The 26,280-nt window shown below is 44.4% G+C and overlaps 1 long non-coding RNA gene across 1 annotated transcript in view; it reads right to left on the minus strand.

The window, feature by feature from the left end:
* LOC130273423 (uncharacterized) overlaps positions 1-26,035 on the minus strand; it is an 83,574-nt gene extending 57,539 nt beyond the window's left edge. Inside the window, exons 1-2 of the long non-coding RNA XR_008843989.1 lie at positions 25,940-26,035; positions 25,819-25,858 (exon numbers count right to left, since the gene is read on the minus strand). This is a non-coding gene — a long non-coding RNA (uncharacterized LOC130273423). The remainder of the gene's footprint in view (positions 1-25,818; positions 25,859-25,939) is intronic.
* Positions 26,036-26,280: the final 245 nt, after the last annotated feature.

Genomic DNA, 26,280 nt, shown 5'->3' on the forward strand with positions numbered 1-26,280 from the left:
GATATCATTCTATATCCTCCTGTGTGTGTCCCATCAGAGCTGTAGTCACTGAAGAAGTTCTGCAGTAATGATGGGTGAAACAACAACTCCCAGCATCCCCTTACCACTACTTAGGTCATACTGGAAGCTGTAGTTTTAAATGGTAAAAACTTCTTTAGCACTTTCCCATTCTGTGGCAATTGGTATATTTGATTATTATTCTGACATGTGAACATGGCCTAAGAGTCTTAAACAAGGTTAGGACTGTATGATACATTTAATAATATTGTAAGTTCCATAAGCAACATCTTATTTTCTGTCCGCCAACACAAAATACTCTAATAGTGCCCCTCCCGAGACTCCACTCTGGATCCGCCCCTGGCTACGACCCTAGGGTTTGGATAATAGTTTCCAAAATGGTATGCCATGTGGGGGTTATTTTGCTTTCCTGGCACCATAGGGGCTTCCTAAATGCAACATGCCCCCCCGAGCAAAATTTGCTCTCCAAAAGCTAAATGTGACTCCTTCTCTTCTGAGTATTGTAGTTCGCCCGTAGTCCGCTTCAGGTCCACTTATGGGGTACCTTCATACGCAGAAGAGATGGGGTTACAAATTTTGGGGGGTATTTTCTGCTATTAACCCTTGCAAAAATGTGAAATTTGGGGGGAAACACACATTTTAAGGGGTCTTTAAGGGGTTAAATGGGGTTGGGCCACTGACTTAAGTGTTAAGAGTAAGGGCCCCTCCATAATACTCACCTATATTCAGCCTGGCCCAAATAGTAGATTTGTAAGAAAACAGGTGCCAACCTTGCCAACTTTTTCTGCAATTTGAATAAGTAACTGGTGATTTCAAGGGATTAAACACTGTTGGGCCACTGACCTAATGGTTGAAAAATAAAGAGTTGTCACGATTCGGCAGGCTGGAGGTGGATCCTCTGTGTCAGAGAGGGATTGGCGTGGACCGTGTCGGTGGACCGGTTCTAAGTTGCTACTGGTTTTCACCAGAGCCCGCCGCAAAGCGGGATGGTCTTGCAGCGGCGGTAGCAACCAGGTCGTATCCACCGGCAACGGCTCAACCTCTCTGACTGCTGAGATAGGCATGGTACAAGGGATAAGGCAAGAGCAAGGTCGGACGTAGCAGAAGGTCAGGGCAGGCAGCAAGGATCGTAGTCAGGGGCAACGGCAGGAGGTCTGGAACACAGGCTAGGAACACTCAAGGAAAGGCTTTCTCTGGCACAAGGGCAACAAGATCCGGCAAGGGAGTGCAGGGGAAGTGAGGTATAAGTAGGGAGTGCACAGGTGGAAACTAATCAGGAAGATTGGGCCAGGCACCATCATTGGTGCACTGGCCCTTTAAATTGCAGAGACCCGGCGCGCGCGCGCCCTAAGGAGCGGGGCCGCACGCACAGGGACAACACAGACGGGGAACGGGTCAGGTACGGGAGCCGAGATGCGCATCGCGAGCAGACGCGTCCCGCATCGCGAATCGCATCCCGGCTGGGAGCAATATCGCAGCGCACCCGGTCAGCAGGTCTGACCGGAGCGCTGCGAATAAGAGAACGCTGCAAGCGCTTCGGGGAGGAGCGGGGGCCCGGAGCACTCGGCGTAACAAGAGTAAGTGCCATTTCATAATATGCAAGTGTATCCAGCCTGGCCCAAATAGTGGATTGGCAAGAAAACAGGTGCCAATCTTGCCAACTTTATACATTTTCTGCATCTTGAATAAGTAACTGGTGATTTCAAGGGATTAAGCACTGTTGGGCCACTTACCTAAGGGTTGAAAAATAAAGAGTAAGTGCCACTCCATAATATGCAAGTGTATCCAGCCTGGCCCAAACAGTGGATTGGCATTAAAACAGGTGCCAACCTAGCCAACTATATACATTTTCTGCATCTTGAATAAGTAACTGGTGATTTCAAGGGGTTAAACACGGTTGTGCCACTGGCCTAAGTGTTGAAATATAAAGAGTAAGGGCCCCACCATAATATCCAACTGTATACAGCCTGGCCCAAATAGTGGATTGGCAAGAAAACAGGTGCCAATCTTGACAACTTAATACATTTTCTGCATTTTGAATAAGTAACTGAGGAATTTAAGTGGTTAAACACTATTGGGCCACTGAATTAAGGGTGGAAATGTAAAGAGTTAGGGCTCCTGCATAATACCCATGTGTATCCAGCCTGGCCCAAACAGTGAATTGGCACTAAAACAGGTGCCAACCTTGCCAACTATATGCATTTTGTCACGTACCTTGATGCGGATGTCACGGAGCAGATAGTGGATCCTCTACCTGTGTGGTGGATGAATCGGACCGTATCGAGGAGGTGCCGCTGGTCTTCACCAGAGCCCGCCGCAAGGCAGGATGGATTTGCTGCGGCAGGCGGCACCCAGGTCGCTACCCCCAATATGGCTCGACCACACAGGTCCTGGGCAAGGCGAGATACAGGAGGATGAGACAGAGGCGTAGTCAACGTAGCAGAAGGTCAAGGCAGGCGGCAAAGGTTCGTAGTCAAAAACGTAGCAAGGAAGGTCTGGGTACACGGATATGGCAAACAGGCAATAAGGAACGTTTTCTCTCAGGCAATAGGCACTGAAGATCCGGCAGGGGGGTGTGGGAGGAGCAGGAACTTATAATGTGGTGTTCAGGTGCAAGACTAATTATGGGCGCACTGGCCCTTTAAATTTCAGAGCTCCGTCGCGCGCGTGCCCTAGAAAACGGGGACAATTGCGGCGGAGCTGCGTTACAGTGGCAGCAGAGAGAAGTAAGTGACGGAGCTTGCAGCCGGAATGCAGAGCGTGAAACATTTTCTAAATTTTTAATAAGTAACTAGTGATTTTAAGGGGTTAAACGCCATTGGTCACTATAGTGAGGAAAGAAATAAGAAGAATAATGGCCCCCATGTTATATCCAAAAAGGTAGTGGCCAAAAACTAAGTGCTGTTATTTTTTGGTGTGGAAGGGCATCTTTGTATTACACAAGGAGAAATGTTCATTGAGTGCTCAGATCTGCTTGCCCTGTACAGCCCCAACACCACCCACTCCACTCAGACATGAGCGCAGCTGTGGTATTGCCCGGCCCCTGAAGCCATTTTGTATCGTTACAAAATATCGCTTGTTGTCGCCCTCTAAAAGCGACCTTGGTTACTCCTTTGTAAAGGAGAAAAAACTCTGTTTCAAGAAATCCATGAGGGACATTTATCAAGGGATTTTGAGGGTTTTTCTTTTTTGCTTACAAAAGTCGCTCATGAGCCTAAGCAATTTTTTGCGTGTAAGCATAAAGTACCAATCAGCCTTACCTAAGCAATTTTCAGTTTTTACTTTGCTGTGGTCGGGAATTTATCAAGTGCGAAAATCGCACATAAGCAAAAAAAAAGTCTCAAAACCCCATTAAAAAGTCGCAAGTGTAAGCAAGGTCAGACCTAGCTTAAAAACAATAGATTTTGACAGGATTTTTTAAAGTCACACAAAAAGTCGCAGGAAATGCTCTGAGTTGTAGTTGTGCTCCTTGGGTAGATGATGTGCAGGTGGGCATCAAGCATGTCACCCGCCTGCACATCTCCTGCCCGCGCAGCAAGACTACATCTCCCAGCATGCCCTTACTGTAAGGAGTTGTAGTTCTGCTGCACAGGCGAGAGATGTGCAGGCGGGTGACCATTAATGTGCTAACCTATTTTCTGTGGGGGGTTTTTTCTTCTCATTTCAAATCTGTATGGACTACTTCAGATTTGGTGGACTACATTGATGACCAGCATTTTTTTTTCTTGTTAATGTTAATAAAATGGTTAATGAGAGCTTGTGGGGGAGTGGTTTTTGGAATAAATTTTTTTCAATATGTTGTGTTTATTAAATTTTTTATTCCTTAACAGGCTTAGTAGTGGAAGCTGTCTTATAGACAGAGTCCATTACTAAGCCAGGCCTTAGAGCCCCCATTTATTAGAACCCCCATTTATTAACCCGGTACCCACCAACCCAGGGGTGCCAGGAACAGCTGGCACCAACAGGCCCTTAGCTCCAAAAACGGAGATCCTGGCCCTAGGCGGTAACAGGTTGATATTATTTAGGCTGGGGAGGGCCAGTAACAAGGGTCCTCGCCCACCCTGGTAACGCCAGGCTGTTGCTGCTTGGTTGGTATCTGGCCGAGAATAAATATACAGGAAACCTCATGTGTTTCTTTTTAATAAAAATAAATAAATAAAAAAAAACGCATAGGGTTCCCCGTGTTTTAATTCTCAGCCAGAGAACTAGAGCCACAAAACGCTGGTCATCAATGTAGTCCACCAAATCTGAAGTAGTCCACAGAATACACTGATCTGAAATAAGAAAAAAACCCACAGAAAATAGGCTAGTACATTTATTGTCACCTGCCTGTACATCTCCCACCTGTGCAGCACAACTACAACTCCTTACAGTAAGGGCATGCTCGGAGATGTAGTCATGCTGCGCGGGCGGAAGATGTGTAGGCGGGTGACAAGTTTGAGCACAACTACAACTCCCAGCATGCCTGCGACTTTTTGTGTGACTTTTAAAAATCCTGTCAAAAGCTAGTTTTTTTTTAAGCTAGGTCTGACCTTGCTTACACTTGCGACTTTTAAATGGGTTTTGCAACTTTTTTTTTTTGCTTAACCTCTTCAGGACATGGGGCGTATGGATACGCCCTTCATCCCGAGTCCTTAAGGACCGAGGGCGTATCCATACGCTGTGGGAATTCCGGCCCCCACCGCTAGCCGGTTGGGGACCGGAGCCGGATGCCTGCTGAAATCGTTCAGCAGGCATCCCGGCATATCGCCCAGGGGGGTCATTATGCCCCCCCATGTCGGCGATCTCCAGTGACCCGGTGACCCGGAATTACTGGCTGTTCGGGGCCGTCTCTGACGGCCCCGAACAGCCAGAGCCTGCAGGGGTGAGGTGGCACTGGTGCCACCTCACGATCGCCCTGATTCGTCTGCCGGATTACCGGCCGACCAATCAGGGCGCCTGCTGCGGGTGTCACTCCCGCACCCGCTCCGCCCCTCTTCCGGAGGACGTGAGCGGGTGCGGGACGTGCACCCCGGGTGCTGGGGAGCCCGATCCCCGGCGTCAATGTTGGGATCGGGGCCCCAGGAGCAGCGGCGGCGGCGGGACTGACCTGTGCGGCAGGATCGTTGGAGGTGAGTGACAGCCTCCTGCTGTTGCTTAGCAACAGCTCCCAGCATGCAAAAAGGGCATGCTGGGAGCTGTAGTTATGCAACAGCAGGAGGCAGACCACCACAACTCCCAGCATTCCCTTATGGGCATGCTGGGACTTATGGTTTTGCAACAGCTGGAGGCACAATTTCTATGGAAAAGTGTACCTTCAGCTGTTGTATAACTACAACTCCCAGCTTGCACAAACAGCTAAAGTGCATGCTGGGAGTTGTAGTGGTGCATCTGCTGGTTGCATAACTACAACTCCCAGCATGCCCGTTGGCTGTCAGTGACTGCTGAGAGTTGTAATTTTGCAACAGCTGAAGGCACACTGGTTGTGAAACTCAGAGATTTTTGTTACCTAACTCAGTGTTTCACGACCGGTGTGCCTCCAGCTGTTGCAAACTACAACTCTCAGCAGTCACCGTACACCATGCACCGTACATGCTGGGAGTTGTAGTTTTGCAACAGCTGGAGGCACACTGGTTGTGAAACACTGAGTTAGGTCACAAACATAACCAGTGTGCCTACAGTTGTTGCAAAACTACAACTCTCAGCAGTCACTGACAGCCAACGGGCATGCTGGGAGTTGTAGTTATGCAACAGCTGGATGTCCCCCCCAATGTGAACGTACAGGGTACACTCACATGGGCGGAGGATTACAGTAAGTATCTGGCTGCAAGTTTGAGCTGCAGCAAACTTTCTGCTGCAGCTCAAACTGCCAGCAAGAAACTACTGTGAACCCCCGCCCGTGCGACTGTACCCTAAAAACACTACACTAACACAAAAAATAAAATAAAAAGTAAAAAAACACTACATATACACATACCCCTATACAGCCCCCCTCCCCAATAAAAATGAAAAACGTCTGGTACGCCACTGTTTCCAGAACGGAGCCTCCCGCTGTTGCAAAACAACTCCCAGTATTGTCGGACAGCCGTTGACTGTCCAGGCATGCTGGGAGTTTTGCAACAGCTGGAGGCACCCTGTTTGGGAATCATTGGCGTAGAATACCCCTATGTCCACCCCTATGCAAGTCCCTAATTTAGGCCTCAAATGCGCATGGCGCTCTCACTTTGGAGCCCTGTTGTATTTCAAGGCAACAGTTTAGGGTCACATATGGGGTATCGCCGTACTCGGGAGAAATTGTGTTACAAATTTTGGGGGGTATTTTCTGCTTTTACCCTTTTTAAAAATGTAAAATTTTTGGGAAAATAAGCATTTTAGGTAAAAAAAAAAAAATTTAACATATGCAAAAGTCGTGAAACACCTGTGGGGTATAAAGGTTCACTTAACCCCTTGTTACGTTCCCAGAGGGGTCTAGTTTCCAAAATGATATGCCATGTGGGTTTTTTTTTGCTGTCCTGGCACCATAGGGGCTTCCTAAATGCGGCATGCCCCCAGAGCAAAATTTGCTTTCAAAAAGCCAAATGTGACTCCTTCTCTTCCGAGACCTGTAGTGCGCCAGCAGAGCACTTTTCACCCCCATATGGGGTGTTTTTTGAATCGGGAGAAATTGGGCTTCAAATTTTTAGGGGTATTTTCTGCTATTACCCTTTTTAAAAATTAAAAATTTTTGGGAAAACAAGCATTTTAGGTAATTTTTTTTATTTTTTTTACATTTGCAAAAGTCGTGAAACACCTGTGGGGTATTAAGGTTCACTTTATCCCATGTTACATTCTCCGAGGGGTCTAGTTTCCAAAATGGTATGCCATGTGGTTTTTTTTTGCTGTTCTGGCACCATAAGGGCTTCCTAAAGGTGACATGCCCCCCAAAAACCATTTCAGAAAAACGTACTCTCCAAAATCCCCTTGTCGCTCCTTCCCTTCTGAGCCCTCTACTGCGCCCGCCGAACACTTTACATAGACATATGAGGTATGTGCTTACTCAAGAGAAATTGGGCTACAAATTCAAGTAAAAATTTTCTCCTTTTACCCCTTGTAAAAATTCGAAAATTGGGTCTACAAGAACATGTAAGTGTAAAAAATGAAGATTGTGAATTTTCTCCTTCACTTTGCTGCTATTCGTGTGAAACACCTAAAGGGTTAAAACGCTGACTGAATGTCATTTTGAATACTTTGGGGGGTGTAGTTTTTATAATGGGGTAATTTATGGGGTATTTCTAATATGAAGACCCTTCAAATCCACTTCAAACCTGAACTGGTCCCTGAAAAATACTGAGTTTGAAAATTTTGTGAAAAATCGGAAAATTGCTGCTGACCGTTGAAGCCCTCTGGTGTCTTCCAGAAGTAAAAACTCATCAATTTTATGATGCAAACATAAAGTAGACATATTGTATATGTGAACCAAAAAAAAAGGTATTCGTAATATCCATTTTCCTTACAAGCAGAGAGCTTCAAAGTTAGAAAAATGCAAAATTTTCAAATTTTTCAGCAAATTTACGGATTTTTCACCAAGAAAGGATGCAAGTATCAACAAAAATTTACCACTATGTTAAAGTAGAATATGTCATGAAAAAACATTCTCGGAATCAGAATGATAACTAAAAGCATCCCAGAGTTATTAATGTTTAAAGTGACAGTGGTCAGATGTGCAAAAAACGCTCCGGTCCTTAAGGCCAAAATGGGCTCCGTCCTGAAGGGGTTAAGTGCGACTTTCGCACTTGATAAATTCCCGACCACAGCAAAGTGATAACTGAAAATTGCTTAGGTAAGGCTGATTGGTACTTTATGTTTACACACAAAAGTCACACAACAAATTGCTTAGACTCACGAGCAACTTTTGTAAGCAAAAAAGAAAAACCCTTAAAATCCCTTGATAAATGTCCCTCATGGATCTTGACACAGAGATTTTTCTCCTTTCCAAAGGAGTAACCAAGGTCGCTTTTAGAGGGTGACAACAAGCGATATTTTATAACGATACAAAATGGCTTCAGGGGCCGGGCAATACCACAGCTGCGCTCATGTCTGAGTGGAGTGGGTGGTGTTGGGGCTGTACAGGGCAAGCAGATTTGAGCACTCAATGAAAATTTCTCCTTGTGTAATACAAAGATGCCCTTCCACACCAAAAAATGATAGCACTTGTTTATTGGCTACTACCTTTTCGGATATAACATGGGGACCATTATTCTTCTAATTTCTTTCCTCACTTTAGTGACCAATGGCGTTTAACCCCTTAAAATCACTAGTTACTTATTCAAAATGTAGAAAATTTATATAGTTGACAAGGTTGGCACCTGTTTTCCGGCCAATCCACAGTTTGGGCCAGGCTGGATACAGTTGGGTATTATGGAGGGGTCCTTACTCTTTATATTTAAACCTTTATTTCAGTGACCCAACAGCGTTTTAACCCCTCATTCATCAGTGACTTATTCAAAATGTATGGAAAAGTAAAATTCAAGTTCTCGGCGCTGATCAGGTGCAGTAGATAAATAAGGACCCATGGTTGTTGTCCAAGACAATAATTTATTGGCACAGACGTAACGCGTTTCCGGTCCTGAATGGACCCTTCGTGAGACAGGTGCATATAGGAAGATAACAAAGCACACAATAAATACCCTTATGGTGTCCTTGCAAAGGGCATGTCAATTAGGGAATTCACAAAAAGAAGCGTACAAATTCTTGTTACATAACACATATAAAATTACAAAACTTTAAAAGCACCGGATTACATTGATAAGCTGGATGATTTGGATGTTGTGGGGATAAAGTTGGTGTGATATTGGCTAATGTGTGTCATTACTATCACTGTAAATAAAAGCTTTACTCTTTTATAGTGGACTGCGATAGTAACGTAGCTAGCAGCAGGCTGCGCCAGTAATGTAGCTAGCACAGGGATTGGCAGGTGAGGCTGTTAGTGGGGTAATGCAGCCGTCACTGAGTTCAATATAGGCGGGGTTAGTGCACAGTAAAATTATGTATATTATACATAAACACATGTAAGCGCCCTATTAGATGCACTCATACAGTAGCGTATGCAGGGCCGGATTAATGTAGGGGCGGATGGAGCTGCCGCTCCAGGCCCTTACATTAAAATAGGCCCAGTGGCCTGCACAGGTGGCCCGCATAGGCCGCCCGGACTGGTGATCCGCCTCCCGTTCTGCCGCCAACACCTAACGCCGACACCTAACCCCCCCCGCTCCTCACTATCTTACAACACCCGGGCCGTCGTCACCTCCGCCAGCCACACGCGCTGCGGCAGCTGTCAGTGAGAGCTGCGGTGACGTCATCCACTTCACGGCGGCGCCCGGAAGTCATGTCCCCGCGGCTCCCACTGACACAAGGACTGAGCAGCAGCCGCCGCAGCGTGTCAGTCTGAGTCACCGGGTCCCGGAGAGAAAGTTGACAGCCCTTGGGGCCATTTATAATGTAATGCACTGTGAGGGGCACAATTTAACATGTCAGGGGGGCAGCAACCGCATTATAGGTTGCAAGACATGGTTTATTATATATGAGGGGGACATTATATGTGGGGGCACATGACAGAACCCCCCCTGTCATGTGCCCAAATAATGCCCCCCTGTCATGTGCCCCTCATATATAATACCCCATGTCCTGTGCCCCTCACATATAATGCCCCCCTGACACGTGCCCCTCACATATAATGCCCCCCTGACATGTGCCCCTCACATATAATGCCCCTGGCTGTCCTGCCCCCTCAGGGGCATTATATGTGAGGGGCACATGTCAGGGGGGCATTATATGTGAGGGGCACATGTCAGGGGGGCATTATATGTGAGGGGCACAGGACATGGCGTATTATATATGAGGGGCACATGACAGGGGGACATTATATGTGGGGGCACATGACAGGACCCCCCCCCCTGTCATGTGTCCATATAATGCCCCCCTGTCATGTGCCCCTCATATATAATACCTCATGTCCTGTGCCCCTCATATATAATGCCCCTCATATATAATACCCCATGTCCTGTGCCCCTCATATATAATGCCCCTCATATATAGTACCCCATGTCCAGGCGGCATTATATGTGAGGGACACATGTCAGGGGGCATTATATGTGGGGGGCAAATGACATGGGGGCATTATATGTGGGGGCACATGACAGGGTCCCCCCTGTCATGTGCCAATATAATGCACATATAATGCCCCCCTGACATTTGCAACTTACTTATAATACCCCTGTCCTGTGCCCCTCACATATAATGCCCCCCTGTCATGTGCCCCCACATATAATGCCCCCCTGTCATTTGCTCCTCACATATAATGCCCCCTGACATGTGCCCCTCATATATAATGCCCCATGTCCTGTGCCCCTCATATATAATGCCCCTCATATATAATACCCCATGTCCAGGGGGCATTATAAATGAGGGGCACATGTCAGGGGGCATTATATGTGGGGGGTAAATGACAGGGGGGCATTATATGTGGGGGGCAAATGACAGGGGGGCATTATATGTGGGGGCACATGACAGGGGCCCCCCTGTCATGTGCCAATATAATGCACATATAATGCCCCCCTGACATTTGCTGCTTACTTATAATACCCCCTGTCCTGTGCCCCTCATATATAATGCCCCATGTCCTGTGCCCCTCACATATAATGCCCCCTGAAATGTGCCCCTCATATATAATTCCCCATGTCCTGTGCCCCTCACATATAATGCCCCCTGACATGTGCCCCTTATACATAATGCCCCATGTCCTGTGCCCCTCACATATAATGCCCCCTGTCCTGCCCCCTCAGGGGGCATTATATTTTAGGGGCACAGGACAGGGGGCATTATAAGTCAGGGACATATGTCAGGGGGCATTATATGTGCATTATATGGGCACATGACGGGGGGGGGGATGGGCTGTCCTGTGCCCCCCACATATAATGCCCCCTGAAATGTGCCCCTCATATATAATGCCCCATGTCCTGTGCCCCTCACATATAATGCCCCCTGACATGTGCCCCTTATACATAATGCCCCATGTGCTGTCCTGTGCCCCCCACATATAATGCCCTATGTCCTGTGCCCCTCACATATAATGCCCCCTGAGGAGGCAGGACAGGGGGCATTATATGTGAGGGGAACATGACAGGGTGCATTATATGCGAGGGGCAAAGGACAGAGGGCATGATTATTATGTGGGGGGAACAGGACGGGTTATCATTATTATATGTGGGGGCACAGGATGGGGCATTATTACCATATATGAGGGGCACAGAGTGTTTTGTATTTCAGAGGTATGGGCCGGCATTTATTATTGTAGGTGTAAGAGAAGCATTTTTAATGCTGTAATGTGTAGGAGCACAAAATTTATTAAAAGGTAGCAGACCATTTGATAAATTTTGTGCAGGTCACATTTTCTAAAATTTCACTCTTCACATACACCAAAAAGCTAAGTCTGGGCTGGTGTAATTTTAGAGACTTTTCAGTGGTTTTGCGCATTTTTTGTGCCTTTTCACAAAAAGGTGCAGTTCATAAAACCCGTCCATATCATGTGTATTGCCAAAATCAGTGGATTACAACTCAAGCGCAAAAAAGGCACGAATAAAGCCCGCTTGAGCCTTTTTTGCACCATTTTTAGACACAAAAAAACAGTCTAAAGACAATTATACATGTTGGCCATAGTGTATATTATAAGGAATTTTGGGGTAGTATGGTTTTTATGGGCCACATAATTACGGTATTGTATTCAGAGGGTGCATGGCAAGGTTATATTCAGAGAGCACAGTATGTGGTAGTATTATATTCAAAGGGTTCAGTGTGTTGTAGTAATATATTCAGAGGGTTCTGTGTGTAGTAGTAATATATCTCCTCACTATAGAGAAGACGTCCCCTGTAGTCACTGATATCATTGTGTATTCTCCTCACTATAGAGAAGACGTCACCTGTAGTCACTGATATCATTGTGTATTCTCCTCACTATAGAGAAGACGTCACCTGTAGTCACTTATTTCATTGTGTATTCTCTTCACTATAGAGAAGACGTAACCTGTAGTCACTGATATCATTGTGTATTCTCCTCACTATAGAGAAGACGTCACCTGTAGTCACTGATATCATTGTACATTCTCTTCACTATAGAGAAGACGTCACCTGTAGTCACTGATATCATTGTGTATTCTCCTCACTATAGAGAAGACGTCACCTGTAGTCACTGATATCATTGTACATTCTCTTCACTATAGAGAAGACGTCACCTGTAGTCACTGATATCATTGTGTATTCTCCTCACTATAGAGAAGACGTCACCTGTAGTCACTGATATCATTGTGTATTCTCTCCACTATGTCCTATCAGAGCTGGAGTCACTAGTAAGTTCTGCAGTAATGAGGGGTGAAACAACAACTCCTAGCATAGCCTTACCACATACTTAAGGTCATACTGGGAGCTGTAATTTTAAATGGTAAAAACTTTTTTAGCACTTTCCCATTCTGTGGCAGTTGGTATATTTGATTATTATACTGGAAATAATTTTCTGCAACATGCTACAGTGCGGGCATCACAACATGCTACAGCGCGGGCATCACAACATGCTACAGCGCGGGCATCACAACATGCTAAAAAAAATCAGGGCTTAAATCCCTTAAAGAAGAAGTATCATGGACCAAGTCACAAATTTTTTTTTCTATCATGTGAAAGTGCATCAGCTCACCATTCTGACAATCTGCTCCTCATGTATCTCACCCTCTCCCTTCTCCTGCAATCCCCTCTGAAAGATCGGTACTTCCTGGTCCATGGAGGTCCCTGACTTCCTGTCTCCCATAATGCCTTTCAGTTCATCATAGAAGTAGCCCAGCCTAGACTAGTGCTTCCTAACCAGGGTGCCTCCAGCTGTTGTGAAACTACAACTCCCAGCATGCCTGGGAGTTTTAGTTTTGCAACAGCTGGAGGCACCCTGGTTGGGCTACACTGACCTAGACACTGATCACTTTCCTAACAGCAGGCTCAGTGTTTCCCCTCCCCCTGCTTCTATTCTTAGGACATCATTCTTTCAGACTGACCTGCTGTCAGATTGTAATCAGTGCAGGGGAAAGCAGGGATCTCCCCCTCCCCCTCTGCTTCTTCTCGGGACATTGGGACATCGTTCTTGCTGTTATAAACACTGAGCTGGCTGTCAGATGCTTCCCTGCCGAGGAGATGAAGACAAGTGCTCAGCTAACTGGGGCTTCTATGATTGGCTGAAGCTGCACATGGGAGGTTCCCTTGCCGTGCACAGAGCTGGCTAAGCTGCAGAACTATGGGAAATTGTGACATCACGGCCCCCAGCATAATGCAGCTCAATGGGGGGTCGCAAGTCATCAGAACAGGGAGCTGCTGAACTTCCTCTCTGAACAAAGAAGCTAAAAAAACAGGTTTTACTTACAAGATGGGTGAAGTCAGTGATTTACAAAGTGATATAACTTTTGCTTCTGCATTTAAAACACAATACTTTTTCTACATGGGACTTCTCCTTTAATGTTATGTTTTTGCAAATATTCATCCAGTTGCTGTTTAAACGTCTTTACAGACTCTAATAAGATCATATCTGCAGGCAGAGGATTCCACATCCTTATTGTTCTTAGTGTAAAAAACCCTTTCCTTTGCCTTAGACAAAATCTCCTTTCTTCCAGTATAAAAGTTGCTGAGTTGCCCATAGCAACCAATCAGATCACTTCTTTCATTTTTGAAAAAGCCTCTGGAAAATGAAAGAAGCGATCTGATTGGTTGCTATGGTTAACTCAGCAATTTTTCCTCTGGACACTAACATATATTCAGCTATCCTGGTAATTTAATGTGCATAAAACATGTGACAGATGCGCTTTATTTGTGTTAAGAAAAATTACTTTGTGTTGCATTTTCATTTTATATATTCCGATAAAAAGGCCAATCAAAATCTTCAGCACCAGGCCCATTATGCTCTTAATCGGGCCCTGAGCGTATGTAATGAGCACGTCAATGCGGGCTAGGGTATCACTGGGTTAATGTTAAAGTACGAGTATATAATTTTGATGCGAGTCAGCGCTCCAGACAGAGCGGCATCGCATGGTTTATGGGGGGGAGATGCTGCAGTGCAAAAACAATGCTAGCTAGGGACAATAGATTAGCTGCACCCATATATTAATAGTACGGGCTGATCAGAGTGGGGGCATAGAGAAAGCAACTAATTGACAATGCCTGAGGTGTTGAGGACAGGGTGAACAGGGTTTATATAATGGGACAGGGTGAACGAGGGTAATATTCTAATTTACCAGACTGTATGTAGAAATGTAAAAGAGTGGTACATATAAGATGTGGATCAGACCAAAAATGAGCTGCCCCTATGTGCTGTAAAAAAGTATACTTAAACAGCCAGTTTATATTAAACATTTATAGACAGTTGTGATATCTTCTGATATTTTCACCTGAAATTCAAGCTCAAAATAGTCACCACTAGGGGTCGCCTGTCTTTTAGCCAGACAGACTAGTCTAGATTTTACAGCATACTGGATACTGGCTGTAAAGCATTCCGGTATCCAGTATAGGAGATTTCTATTGTGTATGCAAAACTACAGATAAAGGATGTGTGGACATGCTGGGAGCTGTAGTTTTAAAACAGCTGGAGGCAACACTGCTCTAACACAGTTATTTACAAACATTGCAGCTTCAGTTGTTACTAAACTACAACTCCCAGCATGCTGAAATAGTCAAAGCTTTCTCGGACTCCTGAATGACAAAGAAGTTGATCAGACATTCAGGAGTCTGTGAAAGATGAATGACACACATAGTGAGAGCTATGCTGATTAGCATCTAGCTTTACTAGGAGAAGATAAAACCGAACATTAATTCATAAAAATGCTGTACTTTTATCTAAAAAATCCTTGCACTAATTTTATAAAGATCTATTCTTATATTTATACATTTTATCCTGTTATGAATTCACCATAATGTCTTCTGATTACTGCAGGCAAGCTCCAAGTATCTTCCTCTGACACATGACACAACATAAAACCAGAGAGGAAAGTGTTAAAGAGTAGAGAGTACTGATTGGCTGACTGCACAGGCTTGCTCCTGTGAGGGAGACAGACTGACACGCCCCCTCCAGCCTGCACAATGAAAAAGTAACCCATACACGGAAAAATAAAAAAGTTATAGGGGTCAGAAGATGACAATTTTAAACGTATTAATTTTCCTGCATGTAGTTATGATTTTTTCCAGAAGTACGACAAAAGCAAACCTATATAAGTAGGGTATCATTTTAATCCTACAGAATAAAGATAAGGTGTCATTTTTACCCAAAAGTTACAGTTTTTTTTTTTTCAATTTTGTCGCACAATGATTTTTTTTTCCGTTTCACCGTAATTTTTTGGGCAAAATGACTGACATCATTACAAAGTAGAATTGGTGGCGCCAAAAATAAGCCATCATATGGATTTTTAGGTGCAAAATTGAAAGAGTTATGATTTTTTAAAGGCAAGGAGCAAAAAACGAAAATGCAAAAACGGAAAAGCCCCCGGTCCTTAAGGGGTTATGTGTGGCTCGCTACAGCCCTCTGGCCTTAACAAAATTTTGGAGACCATTCTTGCTTAACTTTGATTATGGACACATAATTTTCCCCTTTTTCATAATATATATAAATATATATATATATATATATATATATATATATATATATATATATGCATTTCAGAGCCCCAATCCATCTAGAGTAATTAACACATTACTTTAAGCTCTAATTCATCTAGAGCATTATACGCTACTTTAACCCCTTAAGGACCCATTTTGGCCTTAAGGACTCAGACAATTTAATTTTTACGTTTTCATTTTTTCCTCCTCGCCTTCTAAAAATCATAACTCTTTTATATTTTCATCCACAGACTAGTATGAGGGCTTGTTTTTTGCGCAACCAGTTGTCCTTTGTAATGACATAACTCATTATATCATAAAATGTATGGCGCAACCAAAAAACACTATTTTTGTGGGGAAATTAAAACGAAAAACGCAATTTTGCTAATTTTGGAAGGTTTCGTTTTCATGCCGTACAATTTATGGTAAAAATGACGTGTGTTCTTTATTCTGAGGGTCAATACGATTAAAATGATACCCATTATTACCTACTTTTCTATTATTGTTGCGCTTAAAAAAAATCACAAACTTTTTAACCAAATTAGTACGTTTGTAATCCCTTTATTTTGATGACCTCTAACTTTTTAATTTTTCCGTATAAGCGGCGGTATGGGGGCTCATTTTTTGCCCCATGATCTGTACTTTTTTTATATACCACATTTTATATAAAAAACTTTTAATAAATTTGTTATAATTTTTTTTTATAAAATGTATTAAAAAAGTAGGAATTTTGGACTTTTTTTTTTTTTTTTCGTTCACGCCGTTCACCGTACGGGATCATTAACATTTTATTTTAATAGTTCAGACATTTACGCACGCGACAATACCAAATATGTCTATAAAAAAAAAAATACGCTTTTTGGGGGTAAAATAGGAAAAAACGGACGTTTTACTTTTTATTGGGGGAGGGGATTTTTCACTTTTTTTTTACTTTTACATTTTTTAACATTTTTTTTTAAACTTGAATAGTCCCCATAGGGGACTATTCATAGCAATACCATGATTGCTAATACTGATCTGTTCTATGTATAGGACATAGAACAGATCAGTGTTATCGGTCATCTTCTGCTCTGGTCTGCTCGATCACAGACCAGAGCAGGAGACGCCGGGAGCCGGAAGGAGGAAGGAGAGGGGACCTCCGTGCGGCGTCCTGAATGATCGGATCCCCGCAGCAGCGCTGCGGGCGATCCGATCATTCATTCAAATTGCGCACTGCCGCAGATGCCGGGATCTGTATTGATCCCGGCACCTGAGGGGTTAATGGTGGACGCCCGCGAGATCGCGGGCGTCGGCCATTGCCGGCGGGTCCCTGGCTGCGATCAGCAGCCGGGATCAGCCGCGCATGACACGGGCAGCCGAGCGGTTATGCACAGGACGTAAATGTACGTCCTGGTGCGTTAAGTACCACCGCACCAGGACGTACATTTACGTCCTGCGTCCTTAAGGGGTTAAAGGGGTACTCCAGCGAAAAACTTTTTTTTTTAATCAACTGGTGCCAGAAGGTTAAACAGATTTGTAAATTACTTCTATTAAAAAATCTTAATCCTTCCAGTACTTATTAGCTGCTGAATACTACAGTGGAAATTATTTTCCGTTTGAAACACAGAGCTGTCTGCTGACATCATGAGCACAGTGCTCTCTGCTGACATCTCTGTCCATTTTAGGAAATGTCCAGAGTAGGAGAAAATCCCCATAGCAAACATTTGCTGCTCTGAACAGTTCCTAAAATGGACAGAGATGTCAGCAGACAGCTCTGTGTTTCAAAAATAAAATAATTTGTGCTGTAGTATTCAGCAGCTAATAAGTACTGGAAGGATTAAGATTTTTTAATAGAAGTGATTTACAAATTTGTTTAACTTTCTGACACCAGATGATTTAAAAAAAAAAAACTTTTCTAAGCTCTAATTTATTTAGAGTATTATACACACTTACATTTGATGCCAATTCCATATCACTACCACGTTAACATTTTTTAATACATTTTTTAATATAGTTATTTAATATAAATATAGTTTTCCTTCCATTTGGTGCAAATTAGGTGCAGATTCTTATACGACATCATGCATTTTTAGTCATTTGACCTAGGTACTTTAATTAATTTTATTGTGTGGGTGTCCTTGAATGCCAATTCCAAGATATATATATATATATATATATATATATATATATATACTGTTATTTTTGTTATTCTTTTTATATACCTTAGAGTGACGTACTGAGTTTACTCGCTGCTGTTATAGTCCACTTATTTTTATATTAATGGGTGGTACATATCAACAGATATCACAACTATATTTCCATCCTTAATTCAGTGGCCCGATGACGTTTAACCCCTTAAATTCCTCAGTTACTTATTCAAAATGTAGAAAATATATATAGTTGGCAAGGTTGGCACCTGTTTTAATGCCAATCCACTATTTGGGGCAGGATAGATCAGTGGCGGATCCAGGGGGGGGGCAACGGGGCAATTGCCCCCCCCCCCCCCCCCCCGAGATTGCTGCCCCCCCCCCCCCTAGAATGGTGGAGCCGAAGCTGTAAGCTTCTGCTCCACCATTCACTAACCTTGGCTGTCACACGCTGTGAGTACACAGCGTGTGAGCTGCGGGGTCGCGATCCACTGCAGGCCGGCGCAATGACGTCACATCATCGCGCCGGCGGCCGGAAATCCCGTCCCCGCTGCCAGCATACAGTAAGTACTAAGAGTATGCTCAGGGCCCAGGGGATATGGGGGACAGAATATGTGCCACTGTTAAGGGCACTATATCGTACAGGAGGAGGGGGAGGGGGATTTAAAAACTGGGGGGGGGGGGGAGAAAGGGGAATTTTTTATGTGAGGGGCTGCAGGGCAAAGCACTGGGGGCACTATATGTGAAGAGCAAATGACAGGGGGGCCCCCTGTGCTGTGCCCCTCACATATAATGCCCCCTGTGCTGTGCCCACACATATAAATTATATGTGTGGGGGGCACAGCACAGGGGGTATTTTATGTGTGGGGCACAGCACAGGGGGTATTATATGTGAGGGGCACAGCAAAGGGGGCATTATATGTGAGGGGCACAGCACAGGGGGCATTATATGTGAGGGGCACAGCACAGGGGGCATTATATGTATGGGGCACAGCACAGGGAGCATTATATGATATAATTCCCCCTGTTCTGTGCCCCACACATATAATGCCCCCTGTGCTGTGCCCCACACATATAATGCCCCCATCATGTTCCCCTCATATATAGTGCTCCCATCCTGTGCCCCTCATATATAATGCGCCATCATGCGCCCCTTACATATAATTCCCCCTGTGCTGTGCCCCACACATATAATGCCCCCTGTGCTGTGCCCCTCACATATAATGCCCCCATCATGCGCCCCTCATATATAATGCCCCCATCATGCGCCCCTCATATATAATGCCCCCATCCTGTGCCCCACATATATAATGTGCCATCATGCGCCCCTCACATATAATTCCCCCTGTGCTGTGCCCCACACATATAATTCCCCACTGTGCTGTGCCCCTCACATATAATGCCCCATCATGCGCCCCTCATATATAATGCCCCCATCATGCGCCCCTCATATATAATGCTCCCATCCTGTGCCCCTCATATATAATGCACCATCATGCGCCCCTCACATATAATGCCCCCTGTGCTGTGCCCCACACATATAATGCTCCTGTCATGTGCCCCAAACATATAATGCCTCCTGTGCTGTGCCCCTCACATATAATGCCCCCTGAGGGGACAGGACAGGGGGCATTATATGTGAGGGGCGCATGATGGGGGCATTATATGTGAGGGGAAAAGAACAGGGGCATTATATGTGAAGGGCACAGCACGGGGCATTTTATGTGACGGGTGCATGATGGGGCCATTATATGTGAGGGGTGCATGATGGGGGCATTATATATGAGGGGCGCATGATCGAGGCATTATATGTGAGGGGCAAAGAACGGGGGCATTATATGTCAAGGGCACAGCACAGGGGGCATTATATGTGTGGGGCATATAACAGGAGCATTATGTGTGAAGGGCACAGCACGGGGGGCATTATATGTGAGGGGAACAGCACAGGGGACATTATATGTGAGGGGCACAGCACAGGGGGCATTATATGTGAGGGACGCATGATGGGGGCATTATATGTGAGGGACGCATGATGGGGGCATTATATGTGAGGGGCAAAGAACGGGGGAATTATATGTGAAGGGCACAGCACAGGGGGCAATATATGTTAGGGGCACAGGGCATTATTATGTGGGGGGGAACAGGACGGGTCATAATTATTATATGTAGGGGCACAAGATGGGGCATTATTACTATATGTGAAGGCACAGAGTGTTCTGCATTTCAGAAGTATATTGTAGATAATGAGGAATTTCTGGGGTGGTACGTTTTTTTATGGGCATCAATACATTTGGGTATTTTATTCAGAGAGTGCACTGCACAGCCAGTTATATTCAGAGAGTGCAGTGTGTGGTAGTATTATATTCAGAGAGTGCAGTGTGTGGTAGTATTAAATTTAGAGGGCACAGTGTGTGGTAGTATTATATTCAGAGAGTGCAGTGTGTGGTGCCTCCAGAGCCTGCAGGGGTGAGGTGGCACTGGTGCCACCTCACGATCGCCCTGATTCGTAGGCCGGATTACCGGCCGACCAATCAGGGCGCCTGCTGCGGGTGTCACTCCCGCACCCGCTCCGCCCCTCTTCTGGAGGACGTGAGCGGGTGCGGGACGTGCACCCCGGGTGCTGGGGACCCCGATCCCCGGCGTTAATGTTGGGATCGGGGCCCCAGGAGCAGCGGCGGCGGCGGGACTGACCTGCAGCGTCTGGATCGTTGGAGGTGAGTGACAGCCTCCTGCTGTTGCTTAGCAACAGCTCCCAGCATGCAAAAAGGGCATGCTGGGAGCTGTAGTTATGCAACAGCAGGAGGCAGACCACCACAACTCCCAGCATTCCCTTATGGGCATGCTGGGACTTATGGTTTTGCAACAGCTGGAGGCACATTCTTTCTATGGAAAAGTGTACCTTCAGCTGTTGTATAACTACAACTCCCAGCTTGCACAAACAGCTAAAGTGCATGCTGGGAGTTGTAGTGGTGCATCTGCTGGTTGCATAACTACAACTCCCAGCATGCCCGTTGGCTGTCGGTGACTGCTGAGAGTTGTAGTTTTGCAACAGCTGAAGGCACACTGGTTGTGAAACTCAGAGTTTTTTTTTACCTAACTCAGTGTTTCACGACCGGTGTGCCTCCAGCTGTTGCAAACTACAACTCTCAGCAGTCACCGTACACCATGCACCGTACATGCTGGGAGTTGTAGTTTTGCAACAGCTGGAGGCACACTGGTTGTGAAACACTGAGTTAGGTCACAAACTCAGTGATACATAACCAGTGTGCCTACAGTTGTTGCAAAACTGCAACTCTCAGCAGTCACCGACAGCCAACGGGCATGCTGGGAGTTGTAGTTATGCAACAGCTGGATGTCCCCCCCAATGTAAACGTACAGGGTACACTCACATGGGCGGAGGATTACAGTTAGTATCTGGCTGCAAATTTGAGCTGCCGCAAACTTTCTGCTGCAGCTCAAATTGCCAGCGAGAAACTACTGTGAACCCCCGCCCGTGTGACTGTACCCTAAAAACACTACACTACACTACACTACACTAACACAAAAAATAAAATAAAAAGTAAAAAACACTATGTATACACATACCCCTATACAGCCCCCCTCCCCAATAAAAATGAAAAACGTCTGGTACGCCACTGTTTCCAGAACGGAGCCTCCAGCTGTTGCAAAACAACTCCCAGTATTGTCGGACAGCCGTTGACTGTCCAGGCATGCTGGGAGTTTTTCAACAGCTGGAGGCACCCTGTTTGGGAATCACTGGCGTAGAATACCCCTATGTCCACCCCTATGCAAGTCCCTAATTTAGGCCTCAAATGCGCATGGCGCTCTCACTTTGGAGCCCTGTTGTATTTCAAGGCAACAGTTTAGGGTCACATATGGGGTATCGCCGTACTCGGGAGAAATTGTGTTAAAAATTTTGGGGGGTATTTTCTGCTTTTACCCTTTTTAAAAATGTAAAATTTTTGGGAAAACAAGCATTTTAGGTAAAAAAAAAAATTTTTTTTACATATGCAAAAGTCGTGAAACACGTGTGGGGTATAAAGGTTCACTTAACCCCTTGTTACGTTCCCCGAGGGGTCTAGTGTCCAAAATGGTATGCCATGTGGGGTTTTTTTTGCTGTCCTGGCACCATAGGGGCTTCCTAAATGCGGCATGCCCCCAGAGCAAAATTTGCTTTCAAAAAGCCAAATGTGACTCCTTCTCTTCCAAGACCTGTAGTGCGCCAGCAGAGCACTTTTCACCCCCATATGGGGTGTTTTCTGAATCGGGAGAAATTGGGCTTCAAATTTTTAGGGGTATTTTCTGCTAATACCCTTTTTAAAAATAAAAATTTTTTGGGAAAACAAGCATTTTAGGTAAAAAAAATTTTTTTTTTTTTTTTACATTTGCAAAAGTCGTGAAACACTTGTGGGGTATTAAGGTTCACTTTATCCCATGTTACATTCCCCGAGGGGTCTAGTTTCCAAAATGGTATGCCATGTTTTTTTTTTTGCTGTTCTGGCACCATAAGGGCTTCCTAAAGGTAACATGCCCCCCCAAAAACCATTTCAGAAAAACGTACTCTCCAAAATCCCCTTGTCGCTCCTTCCCTTCTGAGCCCTCTACTGCGCCCGCCGAACACTTTACATAGACATATGAGGTATGTGCTTACTCAAGAGAAATTGGGCTACAAATACAAGTAAAAATGTTGTCCTTTTACCCCTTGTAAAAATTCTAAAATTGGGTCTACAAGAACATGTAAGTGTAAAAAATGAAGATTGTGAATTTTCTCCTTCACTTTGCTGCTATTCGTGTGAAACACCTAAAGGGTTAAAACGCTGACTGAATGTCATTTTGAATACTTTGGGGGGTGTAGTTTTTATAATGGGGTCATTTATGGGGTATTTCTAATATGAAGACCCTTCAAATCCACTTCAAACCTGAACTGGTCCCTGAAAAATACTGAGTTTGAAAATTTTGTGAAAAATCGGAAAATTGCTGCTGACCGTTGAAGCCCTCTGGTGTCTTCCAAAAGTAAAAACACGTCAATTTTATGATGCAAACATAAAGAAGACATATTGTATATGTGAACCAAAAAAAAAAATGTATTCGTAATATCCATTTTCCTTACAAGCAGAAAGCTTCAAAGTTAGAAAAATGCAAAATTTTCTAATTTTTCATCAAATTTACGGATTTTTCACCAAGAAAGGATGCAAGTATCGACAAAAATGTACCACTATGTTAAAGTAGAATATGTCACGAAAAAACAATCTCGGAATCAGAATGATAACTAAAAGCATTCAAGAGTTATTAATGTTTAAAGTGACAGTGGTCAGATGTGCAAAAAACGCTCCGGTCCTTAAGGCCAAAATGGGCTCCGTCCTGAAGGGGTTAAATTTAGAGGGCACAGTGTGTGGTAGTATTATATTCAGAGAGTGCAGTGTGTGGTAGTATTATATTCAGAGAGTGCAGTGTGTGGTAGTATTAAATTAAGAGGGCACAGTGTGGTAGTATTATATTCAGAGGGCACAGAGTGTGGTAGTATTATATTCAGAGGGTGCAGTGTGTGGTAGTATTATATTCAGAGGGTGCAGTGTATGATAGTATTATATTCAGAGGGTACGGTGTGTCGTGGTATTATATTCAGAGGGTACAGTGTGTTGTTTATTCAGGGGATACAGTGTGTCAGAATTATATTCAGAAGGTATGTGCCAGTATTATATTCGAAGAATACAGTGTCTGGCAGGTTAATAATAATTATTGTTTTCATATAGAGGATCAGAATCCGCTGACATAGTGAGGAGACGTCTGAGCGTCAAGTTCTGCAGAGAGAAGATTTAGCTGGAACAAGTCCCGGTGGTATGTACATCTGAATTAGATAAGGAAAGACTATAGAGAAGACGTCACCTGTAATCACTGATATCATTCTGTATCCTCCTGTGTGTGTCCCATCAGAGCTGTAGTCACTTGTAAGTTCTGCAGTAATGATGGGTGAAACAACAACTCCCAGCAAAACCTTACCACTGCTTAGCTCATACTGGGAGCTGTAGTTTTAAATGGTAAAAACTTCTTTAGCACTTTCCCATTCTGTGGCAATTGGTATATTTGATTATTATTCTGATATGTGAGCATGGCCAAAAAGTCTTAAACAAGGTTAGGACTGTATCATACATTTAATCTTATTTTCTGTCCGCCAACACAAAATACTCTAATAGTGCCCCTCCCGAGACTCGAATCTGGATCCGCCCCTAGGATAGATACAGTTGGGTATTATGGAGGGGCCCTTACTCTTTGTTTTTCAACCCTTAGGTAAGTGGCCCAACAGCGTTTAACCCCTTGAAATCACCAGTTACTTATACAAAATGCAGAAAATGTATAAAGTTGGCAAGATTGGCACCTGTTTTCTTGCCAATCTACTGTTTGGACCAGGCTGGATACAGTTGGATTTTATGGAGGGGCACTTACTCTTTATTTTTTATCCCTTAGGTCAGTGGCCCAACAGCATTCAACCCCTTGAAATCACCAGTTACTTATTAAAAATGCAGAAAATGTATATAGTTGGCAGGGTTAACACCTGATTTCTTCCCAAATCCACTGTTTGGGCCAGGCTGGGTACAGTTGGGTATTATGGAGGGGCCCTTACTCTTTACATTTCCACCCTTAACCCCTTAAGGACCGGGGGTTTTTCCGTTTTTGCATTTTCGTTTTTTGCTCCTTGCCTTTAAAAAATCATAACTCTTTCAAATTTACACCTAAAAATCCATATGATGGCTTATTTTTTGCGCCACCAATTCTACTTTGTAATGACCTCATTCATTTTGCCCAAAAATCTATGGTAAAGCGGGAAAAAAAATCATTGTGCGACAAAATTGAAAAAAAAAACGCTATTTTGTAACTTTTGGGGGCTTCCGTTTCTACGTAGTACATTTTTCGGTAAAAATGACACCTGATATGTATTCTGTAGGTCCATACGATTAAAATGATACCCTACTTATATAGGTTTGATTTTGTCGGACTTCTGGAAAAAATCATAACTACATGCAGGAAAATGAATACGTTTAAAATTGTCATCTTCTGACCCCTATAACTTTATTTTTCCGTGTATGGGGCGGTATGAGGGCTAATTTTTTGCGCCGTGATCTGAAGTTTTTAACGGTACCATTTTTGCATTGATAGGACTTATTGATCACTTTTTATTCATTTTTAAATGATATAAAAAGTGACCAAAAATGCACTATTTTGGACTTTGGAATTTTTTTGCGCGCACGCCATTGACCGAGCGGTTTAATTAATGATATATTTTTATAATTCGGACATTTCTGCACGCGGTGATACCACATATGTTTATTTTTATTTTTATTTACACTGTGTTTTTTTTTTTATTGGAAAAGGGGGGTGATTCAAACTTTTAATAGGGGAGGAGTTAAATGATCTTTATTCACTTTTTTTTTTTCACTTTTTTTTTTGCAGTGTTATAGGTCCCATAGGGACCTATAACACTGCACACACTGATCTTCTATGTTGATCACTGGTTTCTCATAAGAAACCAGTGATCAACGATTCTGCCACATGACTGCTCATGCCTGGATCTCAGGCACTGAGCAGTCATTCGGCGATCGGACAGCGAGGAGGCAGGAAGGGGCCCTCCCGCTGTCCTGTCAGCTGTTCGGGATGCCGCGATTAGCCGCGGCTATCCCGAACAGCTCGACTGAGCTAGTCGGGAACTTTCACTTTCACTTTTAGCCGCGCGGCTCAGCTCTGAGCGCGCGGCTAAAGGGTTAATAGCGCGCGGCGCCGCGATCTGCGCTGCGCGCTATTAGAAGCGGGTCCCGGCTTCACTATGACGCCGGGCCCGCCGTGATATGACGCGGGGTTACTGTGTAACCCCGCGTTATATCAGAAGAGCAGGACCAAGGACGTACCGGTACGTCCTTGGTCCTTAAGGGGTTAAAGGAGTAGTCCAATGGTGAAAAATTCTATACAGTTAGCAACAGTTTAAAAAGTTATATGACTTTGACCACCGGACTCCTTTCTCTCTTACAAGTTTGTTTATCCTGTTACTCACCTATTGCTTGTGATGCCTCTTTTACCACTTTCAATAAAACCTTTTTTGAATTTGAAAAAAAAAAAAAAAAGTTATATGACTTTGTAATATACTCACATAACCCATCTGGAACGGAAAGTACCTTTTTCAGTGATTTCTCTCTAGACAGGAAGCGCTGCATAATCCAGCATCTCGACCTACACTTCTTCTACAGCCTGTGGTCAGCTTGTCATTCCTTTCCTCATAGTTCTCAATATGTGAGTGCTCACCAATCACAGCACTCACACATTGAACCAATCACAGCACTCCTGCTTGAGCCTGGTCACGTGGGTGCCGTGCTGTAAGCCAGGAGAAGTGTGAGGGGGAGAATGAGGACTGACACAGCCCCTCCCCTCCCAGCTCTGTTTACACAGGACCTAACTTATCATGGGGAGGTTTCAAGTTTTTATGGGGGGGAGGGGAGGGAGGACGTGTGTGAGGAGA

The sequence above is a fragment of the Hyla sarda genome, chromosome 5 (assembly GCF_029499605.1).
Source record: "Hyla sarda isolate aHylSar1 chromosome 5, aHylSar1.hap1, whole genome shotgun sequence".
Classification (NCBI taxonomy): Eukaryota; Metazoa; Chordata; class Amphibia; order Anura; family Hylidae; genus Hyla; species Hyla sarda.